This window comes from Onychomys torridus, chromosome 23, assembly GCF_903995425.1.
Source record: "Onychomys torridus chromosome 23, mOncTor1.1, whole genome shotgun sequence".
In the NCBI taxonomy this organism is placed as follows: domain Eukaryota; kingdom Metazoa; phylum Chordata; class Mammalia; order Rodentia; family Cricetidae; genus Onychomys; species Onychomys torridus.
The window spans coordinates 33,670,845-33,677,670 of record NC_050465.1 but is presented as its reverse complement, the minus strand read 5'-3'; the positions used below and the strand labels follow the sequence as shown (position 1 = coordinate 33,677,670).

The 6,826-nt window shown below is 39.1% G+C and overlaps 1 pseudogene; it reads right to left on the bottom strand.

Moving 5' to 3' along the window:
• Positions 1–4,443: 4,443 nt before the first annotated feature.
• LOC118572971 lies at positions 4,444–4,948 on the bottom strand (annotated as a pseudogene).
• Positions 4,949–6,826: the final 1,878 nt, after the last annotated feature.

Sequence of the window (6,826 nt, the reverse complement as noted above, 5' to 3'; positions counted from 1 at the left end):
TGGATAAACTCAAGTCTTTTAGGTGCAGGCTGGGTCTTGGGCCATGTAATTTGGCATATGTGCACTAGTCTCCAGTGGCATAACAGAATCTGCCCCCTATGCTTAATTTTAGACCACACAGCCTAGGACTCCTAGTGCAGGTTAGTAACACATAGGATCTGTGTTCATGGTACAGCTGCTTAGGCTGTATCAAGTCTGACTTTGTTTGTTTCTTTGTATATAGGGAGTGGACTATGCACTCTGAAAAATTAACATATACTAGTTCTGCAAATCTTATCTAGTAGGTCTCTCAAAAAAAAAAAAAAAAAGACTCTAAATGAATCCCAGGTAAACTGCTTGGCCTATGTTCACATCCCGAGGATGGCCACATTTGTCTGGATCCACAGGGATAGAATCTAGTATTATTACCAATACATTTGGAATGCTGCCCATCACATCTGCTCACTATTAGATCTAGTGTCCCCTGGAGGACACGATTAACTTAAAAGGAAAGGAATAGTTATAGATTTAGGGGAACTGGTACAATGGGAAAATCATTAGTTTCCTCTTATTTTGATAGAGTTTTGACAGTCTCTCAGAAAAGCATATAAAAGATGTAGTTACAAAATGTGTATGCCACTACACTATATCTACATCATACTATTTAAAAATAGGATGGGAAATAATATACATTACTTTCGGGATGTAAATCTATCACAGATGAGTCTGCTGGTGCCCAGAAGATCTCTAAGCAGGCATCATTTTCCTTAAGCTTTTCGTAAGATGTTCCGCTTAAACAAAAATGATTGTTCTATTATAAAACACATTCAAAATTTTGATTTATAACAAAAAAGTTGGAATAAAAACAAAGATTTGGGTTGGGGATTTAGGTCAGTGGTAGAGTGCTTACCTAGCAAGCATAAGGCCCTGGGTTCGATCCTCAGCTTAAAAAAAAAAAAAAAAAGAAAGAAAGAAAGAAAGAAAGAAAGAAGAAAAAAACAAAGACTTTTCCCTCAGAATAATTAAACTCACAGAATTACTGTAAAGATATGACATATGCAAACACTTTGTCAAAGCCTCATATTCTTATAGCATGTGGACTTGACTCCTATACTCTATGATCTCATTTTACTTGTTTTAGTGAAAGTCGTTCCATGTCCTACACTATACTTGGTAACTGAGACTCTGGAAGACCACTGTGCTTACTCCTTGGATGCATGGGTCTGTCTGACCAGAGCTATTCTTTATTTTGGGATAAACTAGTTAAGAAACACAAAATCAGCTTTTAGAAGTTCATTACTATTTTGCACAAGACATAGTAGTAGACATAATCATCAAGACGAGTATCCATGTAAATTATATATAAATATAATTGGTTTGATCAATGTACATGAAGCCATGTTGAACTCTTTTGTCCCTTTTGAGTTATTAGCCAAAGAGAAGCACAGTGCTGCACTAGCATTCCCAGGCAAGGCATCACCTCTTCCTTTATGAAGGCCTCTCCTCTGAAGAGTCCCTCAAACAGCCACTCCAACCTCTTTCTAAAGAAGGGGGATATGATATAGATATAATAGGATGAAAGGGTAGATTAGGGAACTTACTTCTAAAGAGCAACAACTTGTTTAAAATGTTTTACATTGGTATAGACTTTAGTCTATTGATACAAACTTAAAGTTAATTTTGTTATACTGTGTGCATATTTATACTCTTATTTAAGGTATTATGTTTGTATAGCTCATTTTAAATTACAATGGATAATTAAAAATAGATTAATAATTAGTCATCTAGGATAATCATACTTGTAGCCATGTTAGTTAAGTCTTCTAGGTATACATAGAGATATTTCAGACAGATAGGTAATCTTCAAATACTTCAAAGACCCACAGAATATGGCATTTAAAATACTTTTAAAATTTAGACTTTCAGGACAATGAGACATGTCTGCTCCTGGCAGCACCGTTTTACTTCAGAGAGGAGGATGGGCATTGAAGACACTTCATATCTTATTTTCACCTTTACAAAAATAGCCATTTGGGCAAGAAACTGTTCTTGCCTGGACTGCTTGATCAACTGGACATGCAGGACCCATAGAGAGGTGACCACTAAACTTTGCTTGACAAAATGGTCCTTCAGGTTCCTGCTTTGCAGAGGAAACTGCCAAACATTCTACAGGACACTGAGAGAAGTAACCAAGAGACTCTAGCCCTGTGGGCTGAAGACAAATGCCCCAACTTTACAAAGAAACATTAGGTGACTGTCCAGGCTGCCAGCTGTCTCTGTCTACTCTTACAAGACTCCCGAAAAATGCTTACATCCTTCTCCCGGTTCTCAGGCAATATTATATCCTTCTGAGGTCTTTGATGTGGTTAAAGACTAGATAGTTATAATTTCCTCAGTTATGATAAAAGATAACTTAGATATAAAACCTTAGACTCACAAATATAAGATAGATAGGATATCTTCTTTAATATTGTAACTGTAATTCTTGCTTGATAATTGTTTTGTTATATGTAATTGTACTATGTAAAAGTTAAAACCTTCCTTAAAAAAAAGAAAAGAGGAAGTGCTGTGGATATGGCTCTGTGTAAATAAAGTTCTGATTGGCCAGTGGCCAGGCAGGAAGTATAGGCGGGACAAGAGAAAAGAGAATTCTGGGAAATAAAAGGCTGAGGAGACACCACCAGCCGCCACCATGAGAAACAACATGTAAAGACATTGGTAAGCCATAAGCCATGTGGCAAAATATAGACTAACAGAAACGGGTTAATTTAAGATAAAATAAGTAGATAACAAGAAGCCTGCCACGGCCATACAGTTTCTAAACAATGTAAGTCTCTATATGCTTTCTTGGTTGGGTCTGAGTGACTGTGGGACTGGCGGATAAGAGAGATTTGTCCTGACTGGGCCAGGCAGGAAAACTCTAACTACAAGCCCCAGTCCAGACACAAGAAAGCAGATGTATGGTAGACCTCAAGGAAGTCCACTTGCAACAGAGATAGTAACAGTGGAGCATTTGAGGCTTCCTGTTTGCTGACCACTGTCCTGGCACTTCTGTCTGCAAACGAACATGAGTGATGAATGTTGTGCATCTTGTGCACATAACAGGAGGGGTTAATAACTGGCTCAAGGTCCCCCAGCAGTACATGGCAGGATCCATATTTTATTATTTTTTAAATAATAAAACACTAACTGCTCCACCTCTTGTTTATCAAAATGTTAAAGTGCACCATTCAATGTAAGAAGCGGTTATTTCCTTTACTCAGAGAATGGGGAGAGCAGTATGAATCAGCTAAGATACGAATTAGGGCCAACCAACAGGATGGCTCAGTGGGTAAACATGCTTGTTGCCCATTCCTGACCTGACCCACATGGCAGGAAGTGAGAATGGACTCCTGAAAGTTGTCCTCTAACCTGTGTGCTGTGACATGTGTCCTCTCACATACACACATACACTAAACAAGCAAATACATACATAAATTCACACATACTCATATAAATGTATAAGTAGAATTAAATACATAGAAAATGTCAGGATATGAATTGGTTCATTGTTTCACAAACCCCTAGACCTTCTATGTGGGGGGCATAATTTCATAATAATCTGTGAGAATTTACTCTGTATTCCTGTAGACTTATGTCTATTAAAATGGGTCTTATTGACAATTCATACGGACCTTTTGCATGCCACTCACAATTTTGACCAATAGGTAGTTCTCTCACTTAGCAGATGCAAAGGTTTATTGAGGGATAACACCAAAAAGGACAGGAAGAGGCAAGATTGGACAGAAGACTGGACAGGTAGACATGACATGCAGACCTGGCAGGTTCACTTACTCAATAATGCTCAATAGGGAAGTTAAACAAAAATGAGCAGGCCCTAGAGTCAGCAGCATGCTAAGTCATTGGCTGTGGCCTCCCAGGAACACAATGGTCTCAGTTCAAAAGCTGAGAAGATTTTAAAGGCACTTGGAGCTAAAACTGTCCGCTAACTGTACTATTAACCATTAAGTGGCAAGTGTTTTTTTCAGGGGTGATTATAATTACCCCCATGACTATTATCATGAGAAATTTACCTAACTACTTAATAAAGTTAGAGAAACTCTAGAATCACTGTGTTCCTAAAATAGTAGGGGATGCAATATAGTAAGCCCAAGAAGATGTTAGTAAATGTAGTAAAGCAATCTTTTGGAAACCCTACAAGAATGTAGTGTGATTATTAATGTGATTATTAAATGAGGTAAATCTATAGAATCAACAGCACTTTCTTTCTTTCTTCTTTCTTTCTTCTTTCTTTCTTCTTTCTTTCTTTCTTTCTTTCTTTCTTTCTTTCTTTCTTTCTTTCTTTCTTTCTTTCTTTCTTTCTTTCTTTCTTTTTTTTAAATACAAGTCTTTTATTGTCTCCACAGACACCCCAAATCATACTTAAATGAAGTTTCCTGTTTCTGGAGCTGGGTAACTTAGGTCTTACTCATCAGCCTGCTCCACTGTTCCCTTTCCAGACACACAGATACCATCCAAAAACTTTCTGGTATCTTTGTTTTTAATGTGGCTTGCTGAATCTGAAACAAGTTCAATATCATTCCCTTCAAGGATTAATTCATCCTTCTGGGCTTGAGAGACAGAACAAGAAACGCCTGTCCGCATCCGAACCCTGCGGATGTATTTTTTACCCAAGAAATTTCGGATTTCAAGCAAAGACCCCTTCTCCTGAGTAACAACCTCATCCTGTAAGAGATGTTCTGAACGTGACTGTGGATGGTTCAGACAGTGGCCAGTTCCTTTCTGTTACCCCACCATTTGTCAACCCGGAGCCTCTTCTTCTTCCCGAGGGGACTCAGCTCTACATTGCTGTGATTGAAGTCTCTCCAGAGGGTTCCTCTGGGGCCCTTCACAATGACTGTGCACCCTTCAGAGTGATGTCCACATTTTCTGGAATGTCCACAGTCTGATTGCTCAGAATGGTCTTCATTCTCGCAGTAGATGGGGCGAAGTTAACAGCACGTTCTAATGTAAATAAGTACACAGAAAAGCAAATGAAAAACTATGCCTTTTACTTAGAAGCAAAGTCTACAAAACACTTCATTGATATAGATAAAGTAGTTCAGTTCTTTAGTAAATATCCAAAATATTTGAAAACAGACACGTGAACAGACGTTTTTCAATCATTTTCATAACAGAACCATCCACAAAGGCTAAAAACTGGAACTGAGTCACAAGTCCATTAAGGGTGAATGGCTAACTGAATAGATCTAATTCTCGTGCTCGTGCACACACACATTCTTACACAAAATCTGACACATGGCAAAAGGATAAACCTTGAGGGCATCGTACTAAGTGAAATAGGCCATACCAAAGGACACATAGTGCATGATTTCATGCTGTGAGATACCTCAAGTGCTCAGTTCAGAGCTAGACAAATGAAAACAGGGTCTAAAGAGAGTGGAGATAGGAAGGTGATGTTTACTGGGTCAAGGTTTCAATATCAGAAGATGAAAACATTACGGAAATAGATGGTAGTGACAGGTGTAAAGCTACTGAATATGCTGATGCCACCGAGTTACCCACTTAAAATCATGAAAAATAAAAATAGTTCAGCTAAGGAGAATAACCCAGAAGTCAAGTTGAGTTTATAATGTGACAACATGGTACTGTATTAGAGTGGTTTATTTGAGATATAGGTATTCAGTCAAATGGACTATAAATTGAAAAAATAAATATGGACTCTGATGTTACATTACAGAAAAACTTAAATCACAAGTTCATTACATATTTAAATGTTTATAAAAAGCAGTGTAGTAAATGCTACAATTTGGATTTGGAATATACCCGGAATCTGGGTCTCTGTGTCTGTCTCTCTCCCAGTGGCCATGAGCTGAACCAGTTTCCTCTGTTTCAAGCTTCTGCTATGGTTCTCTGCCTCAGCACACCCAGAAGCAACAAAGCCATCTGACTGTCTGAACCCATGAGCCAAAATAAACCTAGCCTCCCTAAAGCTGCTTATCCATAGTACTTCCCAGCAATGGAGCGCTAACACAAACAATACTCATAGAAATGGCTTATGGTTTTTTTTTTTTCAGTTTTCTTTTTTTTTAATTATTATTATATTTGTGTTTTAATTTTACACATCAGCCATGGGTTCCCCTGTCCTCCCCCTCAAACCCCCACATCCACTCCATTCCCTCCCCTCCATTCCCATCTCCTCCAGGGCCAAGACTCCCCTGGGGATTCATTTAAAACTGGTGGATTCAGTACAGGCAGGTCCAGTCCCCTCCTTCCAGGCTGAGAAAAGTGTCCCTGTGTAAGCCCAAGGTTCTAAACAGCCAACTCATGCATTAAGAATAGGTCCTGGTCCCACAGCCTGGATGCCTCCCAAACAGTTCAAACTATTCAATTGTCTCACTTATCCAGAAGGCCTGATCCAGCTGGGGGCTCTACAGTCATTGGTTCATAATTCATGTGCTTTCATTCATTTGGCTATTTGTCCCTGTGCTTTTTGCAATCTTGGTCTCAACAATTCACACTCTTACAGTCCCTCCTCTTTCTCGACAATTGGACACCAGGAGCTCCACCTGGGGCCTGGCTGGGGATCTCTGCATCCACTTCCATCAGTTATTAGATGAAAGTTCCAAGACTACTGTTAGGGTGTTTGGCCATCTGATCACCAGACTAGGTCAGATCAGGCTTTCTCTCGACCATTGCTAACAGTCTACAGAGGATATATCATTGTGGATTTCTGGAGACCTCTCCAGCACTCTGCCTATTCCTGTTCTCATGTGGTCATCATTTATCATGGTCTGTTATTCCTTGTTCTCCCTTTCTGTTCTTGATCCAGCTGGGATCTCCTGCT